The sequence below is a fragment of the Loxodonta africana genome, chromosome 7 (assembly GCF_030014295.1).
Source record: "Loxodonta africana isolate mLoxAfr1 chromosome 7, mLoxAfr1.hap2, whole genome shotgun sequence".
Classification (NCBI taxonomy): Eukaryota; Metazoa; Chordata; class Mammalia; order Proboscidea; family Elephantidae; genus Loxodonta; species Loxodonta africana.
The window spans coordinates 27,653,864-27,670,667 of NC_087348.1; the positions used below are offsets into that span (position 1 = coordinate 27,653,864).

The 16,804-nt window shown below is 38.5% G+C and overlaps 1 pseudogene; it reads left to right on the top strand.

Moving 5' to 3' along the window:
- The first annotated feature begins 14,917 nt into the window (after positions 1–14,917).
- Positions 14,918–16,676, top strand: LOC100674010 (olfactory receptor 4A47-like; annotated as a pseudogene).
- Positions 16,677–16,804: the final 128 nt, after the last annotated feature.

Here is a 16,804-nt window from a genome sequence, read left to right on the forward strand (position 1 = left end):
ACATTTTTTAATGTGATGGAGAAACAAATCACCAACTTCATATGGAAGGGAAAGAAGACCCGGATAAGTAAAGCATTACTGAAAAAGAAGAAGAAAGTGAGAGGCCTCACTCTACCTGATTTTAGAACCTATTATACAGCCACAGTAGTCAAAACAGCCTGGTACTGGTACAACAACAGGCACATAGACCAATGGAACAGAATTGAGAACCCAGATATAAATCCATCCCCATATGAGCAGCTGATATTTGACAAAGGCCCAGTGTCAGTTAATTGGGGAAAAGATAGTCTTTTTAACAAATGGTGCTGGCATAACTGGATATCCATTTGCAAAAAAATGAAACAGGACCCATACCTCACACCAAGCACAAAAACTAACTCCAAGTGGATCAAAGACCTAAACATAAAGACTAAAACGATAAAGATCATGGAAGAAAAAATAGGGACAATGTTAGGAGTCCTAATACAAGGCATAAACAGAATACAAAACATTACTTAAAATGACGAAGAGAAACCAGATAACTGAGAGCTCCCCAAAATCAAACACCTATGCTCATCTAAAGACTTCATGAAGAGAGTAAAGATACCACCTACAGATCGGGAAAAAATTTTCAGCTATGACATCTCCAACCAGCACCTGATCTCTAAAAGCTGTATGATTCTGTGAAAACTCAACCACAAAAAGACAAACAACCCAATCAAAAAGTGGGCAAAGGATATGAACACGGACTTCACTAAAGAAGATATTCAGGCAGCTAACAGATACATGAGAAAATGCTCTCGATCATTAGCCATTAGAGAAATGCAAATTAAAACTAGGATGAGATTCCATCTCACTCCAACAAAGCTGGCATTAATCCAAAAAACAGAAAACAGTAAGTATTGGAGAGGCTGTGGAGAGATTGGAACTCTTATACACTGCTGGTGGGAATGTAAAATGGTACAACCACTTCGGAAATCTATCTGGCATTTTCTTAAAAAGTTAGAAACAGAACTACCATACAACCCAGAAATCCCACAGCTCGGAATATACCCTAGAGAAATAAGAGCCTTTACACGAACAGATATAGGCACACCCATGTTTATTGCAGCACTGTTTACAATAGCAAAAAGCTGGAAGCAACCAAGGTGTCCATCAACGGAAGAATGGTTAAATAAATTATGGTGTAGTCACACAATGGAATACTACGCATCGATAAAGAACAGTGACGAATCTGTGAAACATTGCATAACATGGAGGAACACGGAAGGCATTTTGGTGAGTGAAATTAGTCAGATGCAAAAGGACAAATATTGTATAAGGCCACTATTATAAGATCTTGAAAAATAGTATAAACTGAGAAGAACACAATCTATTGTGGTTATGAGGGGGGGAGGGAGAGAGGGTGGGAGAGGGTTATTTATTGATTAGTTAGTAGATAAGAACTGCTTTAGGTGAAGGGAAGGACAATACTCAATACATGGCAGGTCAGCTCAACTGGACTGGACCAAAAGCAAAGAAGTTTCGGGGATAAACTGAATGCTTCAAAGGTCAGCGGAGCGAGAGTTGGGGTTTGGGGACTATGGCTTAAGGGGACTTCTAAGTCAATTGGCAAAGTAAATTCTATTATGAAAACATTCTGCATCCCACTTTGAAGTGTGGCGTCTGGGGTCTTAAATGCTATCAAGCAACCATCTAAGATGCATCAATTGGTCTCAACCCACCTGGATCAAAGGAGAATGAAGAACACCAAGGTCACACGATAACTATGAGCCCAAGAGACAGAAAAGGCCACATGAACCAGAGACCTACATCATCCTGAGACCAGAAGAACTAGATGGTGCCCGGGCACAACGGATGACTGCCCTGACAGGGAGCACAATAGAGAACCCCTGAAGGAGCAGGAGAACAGTGGGATGCAGACCCCAAATTCTCATAAAAAGACCAGACTTAATGGTCTGACTGAGACCAGAAGAATCCTGCCTGTCATGGTCCCCAAACCTTCTTTTGGCCCAGGAAAGGAACCATTCCTGAAGACAACTCATCAGACATGGAAGGGACTGGACAATGGGTAGGAGAGAGATGCTGATGAAGAGTGAGCTACTTGTATCAGGTGGACACTTGAGACTGTGTTGGCATCTCCTGTGTGGAGGGGAGATGGGAAGGTAGAGAGGGTTAGAAACTGACAAAACAGTCACAAAAGGAGAGACTGGAAGGAGGGAGTGGGCTGACTCATTAGGGAGAGATTAAGAGTATGGAGTAAGGTGTATATAAACTTATATGTGACAGACTGACTTGGTTTGTAAACTTTCACTTAAAGCAGAATAAAAATTATTTAAAAAAAAGATGGCCTGAAACCAAAAGAAGCCTGAACTCAATTGTAAAAGCAAATGTGAAACAACTAATATGAGGTTTAAAAATGAGTCAATTCTGTGAAAGAAAATATCATGAATTATTTAGATAAATATTTTACAGTTTGTGTTTTGGAAGGGAAATAGTGAAAAAGCCTTCACAACATTTTGATTCTCAATTTGTTATATTGGCCTGGCTTCATACAGCATAGATGAACTTTGGTTTGCCTGAAGGATGAAGAATAATTTCTTACCCATATTTTGTTATGCTTTGAGTTCATCATTTCAATTCCTGAAAAAGCCAGTCATGTAAATACTCAAGTAGACAAACACTGTCTGTGGTAAGGGCAAATGTCTGTGGACAGTTTATTAACATATGAACTACAACACATATTGTTGAGTCATTCAATGGGTACAACACCAAGGGTGGCTCTACCATAATTAAACTCATTGGGACCTTAATCATAATTCTAAGACTAGATTCTACATCTCCAGAGATGTCACAAGGATAGTCACTGACATAGAACATGTCTTATATGACCAGGTTGTCAGGAGAGAAAATGAAAACAGAACAATATGATGACAAATGACACAAAGGGAAGAGTCCATGGTGGGCAGAATCTGAATGTGTAAAAATCATGACATTCAAAACAGACAGTCCTTTGGTGTGTAAGTTTAAGCTATGTACTTGTAGATAACATTTGAACTCACTTCCAGAGGACCATGAAAATTGATTTCTGAACAAGTTACTGAAAACTTGATTTAAATGCATGAAAAGGAGGGTTCTCACCTGTGATGGATTCATTTGTGTCCCCTAAAATGATACGTTGAAATCCTAATGTGGAAAAGTATAGTTGAATGGTGGTACAATTTGAAGAATGTATCCCATGTCACTGAATAGTACATGTAGAAACTGTTGAAATAGGGTATGTTGGCTCTGTATATTTTCACCAAAATAAATAAAACTAAATAATAAAATAACCTAGAAGTTAAGAGCTAATAATTACTGAGCTGAAGAAATCAATGTCTACAAGCATTTTGGGACCAACTTCAGTCAACCTAGCCTGTACTTCTTTTACAAGACGGAAAATCAGAACTCTAGGTTATCTACCCACTGCCCACTGCCGTCGACTGGGTTATCTAGAGGAGCAAAACCAGTGAAATGGCTCACACAATGGTGATTGCTGGCAAGTCCCAAATCTATTGGTCAGGCATCAGGCTGGAGGCATCTGCCCACATGTTTGCAGGGGCTGAAAAACCCAAAATCAGTGGGCCAGATGGCAGGCTACTATCTCACATCCCAAGAACCAGATATCAGAAGATGATGAGTCAGAGGCAGGAGCAAGAGGGAAAGAACTCTGCCAGAACACCCATATATATTTGATGCAATCCACACCCTAAACGTAACTCCATTTTCAGCTGATTGGCTGCTCACAACAGATCACATCATGGACAATAATTACATATCTACTGAATTACTGAGAATCATGGCCTAGCAAAGGGAACACTTAACCTTAACCATCGCAGTCCACCTCTCATCAACTTGACAACGGTGCACATCTCCTTAAACCATATCATAATCTCTAAGAAAAAACATATTACATGTAACATGATACAACTAACATGTGTACAACCGAAAACGCATTAGCCCCATTACATCTTATATTCCACCTTATATTTTATAAGTAATGGAATAAGGGAGGGAAGAAAACAAAGTTAATTGCTACATATATATGTATTTATACGTACATACATAGAGAGAGAGAGGGAGACTTGGTGGCACAGTGGTTAAGAAATTGGCTGCTAACCAAAAGATCAGCAGTTCGAATATACCAGACACTGCTTGGAAACCTTACAGGGGCAGTTCCAGTCTGTCTTACAGGGTTGCCATGAATCAGAATCAACTTGACTGCAACACGGTTTTATATATATGTATGTGTGTGTATGTATGTATGTGCATGTATACATATATGTATGCATATGTGTATATATATACATTTATACACATGCACACATACACATATAACAAAACAAGGAAGAAATACTAAAAGTAATTACAGTTTTTGTTTCTGCAACTGGTCACGTGGTCATAGCTGGCATTTAGAACTACCTTCTTCCACCACCCATTCTGTATTCTCTTTGCCCTCAGCAAGCACTTAGGCTGATTGTGGCTCTTTGCCTGGTGGAGTGAGCCAAATCTTCCTTCCTGAAGGGTCTGAGCCATTAGCAGTCATATTGGAAGTGGGTTGCTGTAGTTTTCCATTAACTTTCATCACAGGGCATGGTAGTACTAAGTGATGCCCTAAGGGATCTCCTATATTTCAGACATACTCTTCTTTATCTCCATTATGCAATATCAATCAGATTGCCTCTTTGTAATCTGTGTAACCAGGATCAGCCACACCAGCCAATATAGTAACACCCTTTTTGCCCGATGATCCGGAGGCATGAGGATCCCAAAGTGACCAGGCAGCATTCTTAACTTCCAGTGGAATCAAAGTTTTGTGTCCAGGTGGGAGGAGCATTCCTCCCTTTGTAACTAAGACCTCTAGACCTGCAGAGAATAGGGTAGCAAGAACGGAAAGCAAAAGTTTTGCAAGTGGGTCTCCATTGTAATAGTGATACCACTTCCATCTCCACCCCTCGATTCCAGGACCCTTGAATCCAGGCTATGAGAGAAACAGCACCAAATACAGTACACTGATTGAAAGCATACACAGCCTCCTAGAGAACATTGCCCCAACCCTGCAAGGTATTGCCACTTGGCTGGTACCATATTCTGTCTTTAGAAGGTCGTTCCATCTTTCTACCAAGCCAGCAGTTTCAGGATGATGGGAAACGCAGTCACACCAGTGAATTCTCTAAGATGAGCCCACTGCCACACTTTCTTTGTCGTGAAGTAAGTCCCTTGATCTGAGGTGACACCGTGTGGGATACCACAACAGTGGATAAGGCATTCTGTAAGTCCGTGGATGGTTATTTTGGCAGAGAAGGCAAATCAGAAATCTGGTAATTGTGCACAAAGGAGGCAGATCCATATCCAGAGTAAGTGTCTATCCCAGTAAGAACAGAACACTGCTCATTCCATGATGGAAATGTTCCAGTTTAATCAACTGCCACCAGTTCATCGTCTCTAGGAATGGTGCCATATTAGGGACTCAGTGTTGGTCTCTGCTGATGGTAGAGTGGGCACTCAGCAGGGGCTGTAACCAAGTCAGCCCTGGTGAGTAGAAGTCCAGATTTGATTCTCAGTTCATTATGCCAGCTTGACTTTATACAGCATAGTTGAACTTTGGTTTCCCTGAAGGATGGAAATTAGTTTCATGTCTGTTTTTGGAATCTATCATTTCAATTTTTGAAAAAAACAGTCACATAAATACTCATATAGACAAACAAGCTCTGTGGTAAAAGCAAAAGTCTATGGACACTTTATTTACACTTGAAGTGCAATACATATTGTTGAGTCATTCCATGGGTACAGCACTAAGGGTGACCTACCATAATTAAACTCATTTGGACTTCAATCATAATTCAGAGAATAGATTCTGCATCTCCAGGTCCTAGGGGGAATAATCACAATGAACAATCTGAGGTCAAATCATCCAAAAGGGAAAGTCCAGGGTGGACAGAATTTAAATATACAACAATCATCACCTTCAAAATAGGCAGTCCTATTGGATGTGTAAGTGTAAGCTATAAATTTTCAGATGACATCTGAACTCACTCCCAGAGGACCATGAAAGCTGATTTCAGAGCACGTCATTGAAAACTTGATTCAAATGCATATAAATCAGAATTCTCACCTGTTGTGAATTGAATTGTGTCCCTAAAAATGATAAATCGCAACCCTCGTATCTGTGAATGTGACTTTGTTTGAAAATAGGGTTTATGAAGATGTTGTCAATTAGGTTAACATTAGGTCCTGCTGGAGGAGTGAGGGTCCCACTGTATTCCTAGAAATGAGGAGAAGATACACAGAGACAGACAGACATGAAGGTTACCATGTGATGCGTCAGTTGCAAGCCCAGTACTGGCTGGAACTACCAGAAACTAGGAAAGAGGAGTAGAACTATTTTTCAGTCAAAGCCTCAGAAGTAATCAAGTTACCCTAAGGTAGGATTCTCAGCCTTCAGAACTGTGAGACAATAAATTTCTGTTGTTTAAATCTACCCACTTTGTAGTATGGTGTCCCAAGGAAACTGTATCTCCCAACCAATAAAAGTCTTGAGTTTGTCACAGAAAGTTTCAGATAGGCAAATTGGTAAGATTTGTACTGAACATGGAGAAAAAATATAAAATATTTAAAGGGTAACTTCAAAATCCGTGAGTTCTTAGCCCTTATCATACAGCCCTTTCTGAGGAAAATATTATCACTTTTTGTTTCTACACAAATTTTCAATGAACTGTGTTGGTGTGGGAAAAGGAAATTCCATCACTTGGAAATGTACATAAAGAGAAGGAAGACTAATAGGAGTTGTAGAGTTCTGGTTGTTTTCTTTACATTTTCTTCCTTTCTGCCTCGACTATCCAAACCAAATCCACTGCTGTTGAGTCAATTCTGACTCATAACAACTCTGCAGGACAGAGTAGAGCTGCCCCACAGGGTTTCCAAGACATAAGTCTTTACTGAAGAAGACTGTCACATCTTTCTTCCTTGGAAAGGCAGTTAGGTTGGAACCACTGGCCTTTCAGTTAGCAGTGCTGAAGCACTACACCACCCAGACTCCTTTCTACATTTTTATTAAACCTTATATTTTCAGGGAAAGCAATAGTCCCAGAATGAAAAATCACATTTCACGTCAGCTTTTGATAATTAAAATGTGCAGTAACGTACAAGTTAAGTCATTAATTGTGACTTGCAGGATGAGAGATGATTCATTGGGAAGTCAAATATCCTTTTACCCTTCCTCCTTGATGCTTCTCTAGATCTCAGACAAGTTGTTCAGAGCTCCAAAAGCCATCCTGTGACCGTGTTGGTACCACAAAAATGGAAGTCAAGAGACTGGGAAATAAGAGTCCTAGTCTACTTCCCTCTCCCATCCCCAATATTGCTTAGTCTTTTTGGGGCCCTTGGGAGGTACATATAAATTTGAGGGATGATTTTTTTTTTCCGTTTCTATAAAGAAAGCTTTTGGAATTCTGAGCAGGATTGCATTGAATTTATAGATTGTTGTAGGTAATATTGACATCTTGACAATATTGAGTCTTCGAATCCATGAGCATGGAATGCCCCTCCATTTATTTAGGTCATCTTTACTTTCTTTTGGAAACCCTGGTGGTGTAGAGCTTAAGAGTTTGGCTGCTACCAAAAGGTCAGCAGTTTTAATCCACCAGGCACTACATAAATTGTTATGTTTTTCTTGGTTTTAATTTTGAGTTATGGAGTTGTTAGACCTCTTTGTAGTCACCTTAATATTTACCCTATTTTTCTAAGTAAAAACCTAACTTGTATCGTCCTATATCACCTTGTTTTCCTCTCCATATGGCAGTTCTATGCCTCCTGTATTTAGTCCTCTTTTTGATTATTGTGGTCTTTTACATAATGACTTCAATGATTCCCTGTTTTGAGCATTTTTTTCTTTTTAAAATTAATCTTAATTTGTTTTTGTGATTTCCCTATTTGAGTTGATTTCCATATATTCTGTTCTGTGACCTTGTGTTTTGTTGGTATCTGATATTATTGATTTTCTAAGCAAACAATTTCCTTTAGTATTTCTTGTAGCTTTGGTTTATTTTGATTTGGTTTTTGCAAATTCTCGAAGCTTGTGTTCATCTGTAAATGTTTTAATTTCACCTTCATATTTGAGAGAGAGTTTTGGTGGACATATGATCCTTGGCTGGCAGTTTTTCTCCTTCAGTGTTCTATATATGTCATCCCATTGCCTTCTTGACTGCCTGGTTTCTGCCGAGTTGTCTGAACTTATTCTTATTGATTCTCCTTTGTAAGAGACCTCTCTTTTATCTCTGGCTGCTTTTAAAATTTTCTCTTTATCTTTGGTTTTGGCAAGTGTGATGATAATATGTCTTGGTTGTTTTCTTTTGGGATCAATCTTATGTGGGATTCGATGAGCATCTTGGATAGATATCCTTTCATCTTTCATGATGTCAGGGAATTTTTCTGCCAACAGATCTTCAGCTATTCTCCCTGTAGTTTCTGTTATCCCTCCCTGTTCTGGAACTCCAATCACATGCAAGTTATTCTTCTTGATAGAGTCCCACATGATTCTTAGGGTTTCTTCAGTTTTTTTAATTCTTTTTATCTGATTTTTATTCAAGTATATTAGTATCAATTGCTTTATCCTCCAATTCCCTCACTCTGCATTCCAATTTCTCGATTCTGCTCCTCTGACTTCCTGTTGAGTTGTCTAATTCTGTCATTTTACTGTTAATCTTTTGTATTTCTGAATGCTGTCTCTCTATGGATCCTTGCAGCTTATTAATTTTTCCACTATGTTCTTGAATAATTTTTTTGAGTTCTTCAACTGCTTTATCAGCGTGTTTCTTGACTTTTTCTGTAACTTGCCATATTTCATTTCTGAGGTCATCATTGATATCTTGAAGCATTCTGTAAATTAGTTTGTTATATTCTGCATCTCGCAATTCCAGGATTGTCCCTTCATTTGGGAAAGATTTTGATTCTTTAATTTGGGGAGTTATAGAAGCTATCATGGTCTGCTTCTTTATGTGGTTTGATATCGACTGCTGTCTCTGGGCCATCTATAAGATATTGTAATGATTTATTTTATATTTGCTCAATGAGTCTTGTTTTGTTTTCTGTCAATATACGCAGATGGACTACTAGATTGTGCTGTCTTGATTGTTGTAGCCTTTGAATCACTTATTTCCTATTACCAGCTGGTTTGGGCTGTTACCAGATATATAAGCCTAAGAGTCTATTCACTATTCTTGAGTAGAATATGATTTTCAGTCACCAAGTGTATGGTGTAGACTGTCACTTATTCACTTAAAGGAGCAGTGGTGATAGTTGTGTGCACCAGATTCTAGTAGAAGCAGAGGGTCACACTCCGGGGGGGCAGGATGCTGACAGGCTTCCCCCAAGTGCCAGTGAGGTAGTTGTGTCTCTATTCCCAAAGCACTTTGGTGTGTAGGCTCTGCAGCTGTACCTTAGGCACCCAGTGCATGTACCTCTACTGATTGGTAGGTGTCACTATCCTCAGACCCCTATGGCAGGAGGTAGGTGGTTTGGGTGGAGCTTCAGCCCTCAGTTCCCCATCCTATGTCAGTGAGGGCTCTGTTTAATAGGTAGAGATATCAAACCTGGAAAACTTGTCTTTGCAGTAATCAGCTAAAACAATTACAGTCAGATCACTATCATAATTGCCTTTGCATTATAATAGCCACCTTGTTGCCTGTAGGGATGAAAGCCCAAGACTATGGATCTCATATGCTTGGCTGGAGCTGGCTCTGTATTTTTAGTCCAATTTCAGGAAGTCAGGGAAGGATTTTTGGTCCCTGGGTTTTTTGTAGCTGCTTCTCTCAGGGCAGGTGAATGGGTTAGGAAAAGACAAAAAAAAAAAAAAAAAAGAAAGAAACCTGCAGAGCACTTCACTTTGGCCCAGGAAATTCCAATGTTAATGAGGCCACCTGGGAAGGGGAGGGGAGGGATCAGATAGATAGGAGAGAGTAGCACCCAGGAATGTAGACAAAGTTACTTATCTTGCTTGGTGATGACTGTTTTATCTGAGTTACTGGAGGGGCTTGTAGCCTGTGTGCATTGTCTGGGTCGAGATTGCCCCCAAGGGTCAGGCCCACGTCCTGTGCTTGTGCTGTCTCAGAAGCCATGATCAGTTCCTCCGCTCCCAGTCCAAAGCTCAGCACCAAGTTTCCCCAGCTGGGAAGCCACACTCCAGGCTCCAAAACCAGTCGCTGCCTCCCGGTGACTTCTCTTCCTGTCAGCCGCATCACTATGCTGCCTGTGTGCACTGGCTGGGACTCTCCTGAGGTCACTTCTGGGGGCTAGGGCTGTATTCTGTGTTTGTGCTGTCTCGGGATGCCATGCTTAGCTCCCCTGCACCCAGTCCGAACCTGGCGCCAAGGTTTTCTGACTAGGACTCTGGTTCCAGGCTAGGAAAACAGCTGTTGCTTCCCTGTGGTTGCTCGTTCTCTCCTTAGTCCCGTCAGTGTGCAGCCTGCTTGCGCTGGCTTAGTCTCTACAGAGGTTACCCCAGGGGGCTAGGAGTTAGGGCTGTGTCCTGTGCCTGCCCCACCTTACCAATCAGCCCCGCCACTTGGCACCTGGGAACTGCGAGGGCTCAAGGCTGTGGCACAGGTTGCTGGTTCCAGAAGCGGTAGCTGCTTCAGAGGGCAGCTTTTTGCGCCCCTGTCACTCAGGTCAACTCTTTAGATCTGTGTTTGATGGTCAGGGTTCATAGATTGTCATGTATATGACCAATTCACTTGTTTTTCCGAGTCTTTGTTGCAAGAGGGATCCGAGGTAGCTTCTATCTAGTCAGCCATCTTGGCCCCACCCTCAGCTTCTCATTTTAGAATTATTAAAGGAATTTTGGGTTGAGTTTTATAATCTGATTTAATGTTAAGAGATAATTGCATACATATTCTTTTTGTGGTGTAAATTGCAGTGATTTTATCATTTCCTTAAAATGAAATTTATATATATCTGTAATTATATTCCAATCTAGAAATATTTATTTCTAAAAATTTCTTCAGAATAAAATATAGGTAATTGTCAATTTAAGCACTCTTTTATGGATATTGGCTAATAAAATTGTATGAAATGTTTAAAAAAATTAAGCTACGTGTTTTAACTTATAAATAGACACACTCATGATTTTTGACAATAGGATTGATTACACAAGGAAATTAGATAGCGGGGAACCATTGATGTATGCAACAGTTTTCATTTCTATCAAGACTAAGCAGCCTCAAGGAGAACTAGGACATGCCACAGAATCCTTCACCATACATTCTGAGGTGTAATTAAGATGATTTGGGGGCTGCTATTTTAGTAAGAAAGATCTAAAAGAACTGTGACCTAACAAGGTAGAGTTTTGATTTTCTGTTTACAAAAGACGTACAGAGTAGTTAGCTTATGGACACTGAATTCTTCTAGTCAGCAATTATTAACTCTTGACTTCCAAGTTATTTTATTTTTCTTAATTTCTTTATTTTGGCTAAAGTATACTGAGCCAAAGATACATCATTTTAACAAATTCTACATGCACATTTCAGTGACATTGGTTACATTATTCAATTGTGCTACCATACTTGCTAGTTAACATTTTCTCATTATTCTACTACCATTATCTTAATCTAACTGCTGCCTAAGTTTCCCATTCAATGTTTTGAGTTGCCATTTGTAAATTTGATCTCACATAGATCATTCTTTAAAAGCACACATGCTCAAAGCAGAGGTAATTTACTAATGAAAATAATGTATTTTTTCGTTCAAAGAAGACTTTAGGGGTTAGCTTTGGTTTAAGGTTTAAACTTTAAGAGTATCCCTGGGAAAAATTTACTTGTGCTCATGCATGTAAGTTGGGTTTTTCTTCATCAGCAATGAACATACTAAAGAGGAAACAAAGAAAAAAATTCCCTTTTACAATATCGTCTAAAAGAATATAATCAGTAGGAATAATTTTAGAAAGACTTGTACAGAGAAAAGTGTAAAAGAGTACTAAATTGGATTAAAGATGACTTAAATAAACAGAAGGGCATTTCATGCTCGTGGATTGGAAGACTCAGTATTGTCAAGATGTCAATACTACCTAAAATAGCTTATAAATTCAAGAAAATCCCCCTCAAAGTTCCAACAGCCTTCTTTCCAGAAATGGAAAAATCAATCCTCAAATGTACATGGAACTGCCAAGGGCTCTTAGTTGCCTAAGCAATCTTGAAAAAGAACAGAGTAGAAGGACTCTCACCTCCCATTCTCTTAACTTCCAATCTTTGGTATGATTGTGGTCACAGGATGGTTATTGGAGCTCTGAACAATTTGTCTGAGATCTAGAAAAACATCAAGGAGGAAGGGTAAAAGGGAGTTTGGCTTCAAATTTGATCATTTCACTTCCTGCATGTCTCATTTAATGACTTAACTTATATCTTATATGCCACCTTAGTTTTCAAAGAATGCTGGGAAATTTAATTTTTTAAATCTGGGACTACTGATTTCCCTGGAAATATAAGGTCTAACACTAAGAATCCTAGATTTGCAAGTTATTCCTTTAATTTTTATTTACTTCCTTTATTTCATGTTTAATACAATTTTTACCAATTTGCCTGCCTGAAACTCTTACCGTGACAAACACAAGACTGTTACTGCTAGTGTGATATATTAGTTTCCTAGGGCTACCATAACAAAATTCTGCAAAGTAGGTGGCTTTAAACAACAGAAAGTTAGTCTCAGCTCTGGAGGTGGAGGTTCAGCATCAGGGTGTCAACTGTGTTGATTCTTTCTGAGGCTTTGATGAAGGTCTGTTCTGCTCCTCTAACCTAGTTTCTAGTAGCTCCAAGAATTCCTGAGTTGCTACTGCAGCATCACATGGAGTCCTTCGTCTTTCTCTCTTTGTCTCTGTGTACCTTCTCTTTTATAAAATCACCAGTGTGACCCACCCTACTCCAGTAAAATCTCTTATTAATCTAACTGATAACACTTTCATAGACCCTATTTAAAAAAAGAGTCACATTCACAAGTATAGGGGTTTGGACTTCAACTTTTGTTTGTGAGGGACACAACTCAATCCATAATAAGTGAGAATCCTGTGTTACATATATTTGAATTGAATTTTCAATGATTTGTTCTGAAATCAATAGTCTTCATCCAGTGGGAGTGAGTTCAGATATCATCTGCAAATATATAATTTAAAATTACACATTCAAAAGGCTTGCCTATTTTGGAGGTCATGATTTAAAAGAGAGAATTTTTACATATTTAAGTTCTTCCCAATCTGGACTCTTCCCTTTGGATGATTTGACCTCGGGTTATATTTTTGTGATTTTTCTCCCTTGAGTACCTGGTCCTGTAAATCCTATTTTACATGGGTTGATTATCCTTGCAACATCTCTGGAGATGCAGAACCTACTCTCAGAATTATGATTAAGGTCACAATGAATCTAACGATGGAAGCATCACTATTTAAGATGCATCTATTAAATGACTCAAAAATATTTTTTGTAGCTCAAGAGTAAGCAAAATGCCAAAGATTCTTACGTTACCACAGAGAGTGCTTGCCTACGTGTTTACACGACTAGTTTTTTCAGGAATTGAAACGTTGGACCCAAAGCATAATGACATATGAAAATGAAATTATTCTCCATCTTTCAGACAAAACAAAGTTTGATTTTGTTGTAAGAAGTCAGGCCAATATAACAGATTGAGAATCAAAATATTGGAAGGGCTATTTCACTTCTAAACCACAACATGCAAAATATTTTTCTATTCACACTTCTCTCTCCCACAAAATTGACTTTTTATTTAATTTTTTAACCTCATACAACTTATTTAACATTTGATTTTTTAGAACAAATTTCCCCAGTGTTGAGGTCTTTGGCTCTCTCTGCTTATCATGAAGATTCAGACTTCTTTTGGTTAGAAGACATTTTTGATATTTGTGTTAGAAGTCCCAATAATTTAAAAGGTAACAATTTTATGAAAGATTGAGACGGACTTCCTGAAGCATGGAAAGTTTGGCCACAGAGAAACATTTCTAGCTCAGGTGATGGTGCATGTACTATCTTACTCTCTGTGTTCACAGAGACGGCGTCAGTGTATGAGGCTATTATCTTTTAGGACAAGGATAGAAGGAGCCACAATTCAGAACTTGGACTGAATGACTGTTTCATAATGCAGGTAACTCAGGAAGTGTTTGTACACATAAGAGTCATCATTAGGGTTTACCTTATGCAAGGGTACATTGATACTGTGATTTGAAAAGTCATAGTCTTTTAAAAGTCCTCCTGATTGATTCTGATAATGAGCCATGTTAGAGAACCTTTGTGGTTGATAAAAATATGGGGATTGACTTAATTCTGAAATACCCTTTTGGATACTTTCATAGTGGAAAGATCTAGAATACATTTACCTCCTCTTACATCAGTATTCTTAGAAACTAACGTAAGGGTATTTGGGGGTTATTCTAATAGGCAGAGATTTGTAAAGCTCATATAGGATCAACGGAAGTGCTCTGTAATCTGTTAATAATTAGATGATAATGTAAACCTTTAAACCTTGCATGAGTGGCTTTCAAGGACCTAAGACGATACTTATGTAAGCAGTTATTACTTCAATTCATAAGAGTGATAGATTGGGTAAGAAGAGGACTGAAATTGATCAGTAGACTTAGCAAATAGTGTTTTTACAATGAAGAACACAGAACTGGGTTGCTTGCTTGAAATAGATGCAGAGTAGATGGATTAATTATTTTAACAATGGAGATACTACACTGTATAAATATAGAGAGGAAAATTGTTACTGTAGAAAATGGGAGAGACAATTACAGGAGGACTATTTTAAGAGTGATGAAGAGATGGGATCTAGTGCACACACAGAGGGTTTGGTCATGGAAACAGAAAATTCATGCATTGTGAAGAAGAGGTCCAGCAGAATTACGATGTCAGATATTGAAGCAAATGTCAATAGGGGCTTCAAGAGTAACTGGATATCATTACTAGGGTTATTTTAAGAGAAACCAGGGTTGGTTAACATTGAAGATATTTATGATATAGTTTGTGTTTGTGTGTGCCATCTTCTTTTTCATTTTTTCCTTGGAATCTCTAATCTTTTTCACTCCTGCACACACATCACCAGCAAAAAGTAAATGGTTTTCAACAAAATTTAATCTTTCCATGTTTTGTTCATGCTCACATAATTATTTTTATTTTGTTTTACAATAGCATTGTACATAATTTCATGCTTATTTCTTTGTTGCTCAACAGTACTTGTTATAAGTATTTTTAAAATTGTGAAATATGTCCATTGTGGATTTCAGTTATTAATTTAAAAGATTCTGCCATTCCTAGAATGCAGAAAAAAAATGTCATTTACTAACATGAAAGTGAATATTAAGTAAATCTTCCTTTATTTTTGTACTAAATCTTTATTTACATTTTATTTTTATAAATAGTATTTACTATATATACCCAATTTTATTTTCTACCAGATGTGACAAGTTAGCATGGTAAACCTATTTATTTCATAATCTGCTTTTTTCACATATATTTCTAATTACTTGTTTATCTTTGTTATTTGATAAGATCACTGAGGTTATGGACCATATTTTAATCAGCTTTATATTCCTAAAAAATTGTACAGTGCTGAAACATAATAAATCATAATGCCCATTTGTTGAATGAATAAATTTATCTGGAGATTTCAGAAAGTCACTAGTTGCCATTACATTTACAGATAAACGTGTCCTGAAGTCTAAAATAAGGACACACAGAAGAACTTATGGAACAACAGAAGAATGTGACTGAGTTTGTCCTCTGGGGGCTCACTCAGAGTCTCCAGGGTCAGAAGGTATTATTTGTTGTGTTCTTGCTCATCTACATTACGACAGTGGTGGGCAACCTCCTCATTGCCCTGACTGTGGTGGTCAGTCCAACACTGGATGCTCCTATGTACTTCTTTCTTGGCTACTTATCATTTATGGATGCTGTTTATTCTACTACAGTTACCCCAAATATGATTATGGACTTACTTTATGAGAAGAAAACCATCTCTTTCCAAGCTTGCCTGACCCAGCTTTTTGCAGAACACTTATTTGGTGGTTCTGAGATTTTACTTCTGGTGGTCATGGCCTATGATCGTTACGTGGCTATCTGTAGACCCCTGCATTATATGATGATCACGAATCAACAGGTGCGTGTTCTGCTGCTGCTGCTGACCTGGGTTGGAGGTTTTGTGCATGGTACAGCTCACCTTCTCTTTGTTTAGACAATCTTCCCTTCTGTGGTCCCAATGTTATTGACCACTTTTGCTGTGACATGTATCCATTATTAAAGCTTGCCTGCACTGACACCTATGTCATTGGTCTCACTGTGAGTGCCAATGATGGGGTAATATGTGTGGTCATCTTTATGCTGTTACTCATCTCCTATGGAGTCATTATGCACTCCCTGAAGAATCTTAGTTGGGAAAGGAGGCGCAAAGCTTTATTCACCTGTGGCTTCCACATCACTGTGGTGGTCCTCTTCTTTGTCCCCTGTGTTTTTCTGTATGTGAAACCTCCTTCCACCTTACCCATTGATAAATTCTTGATGGTGTTTTGCACTGTTTTCACACCTATGTTTAATCCCTTAATCTATACTCTGAGAAATTCAGAGATGAAAAATGCCATGAAGAAGCTTTGGACTAGAAAAAGAAAATGAGGCAACAGGCAACAGCATCACCTACTTTGAATAAAGGTTTTCCCTTCCAGGAAAACAAAAGAAAAAACTGAAATCCACTGTCATCCAGTCAATTCCAGGGAAGCTACATGTAATTATTTAATTGTAGT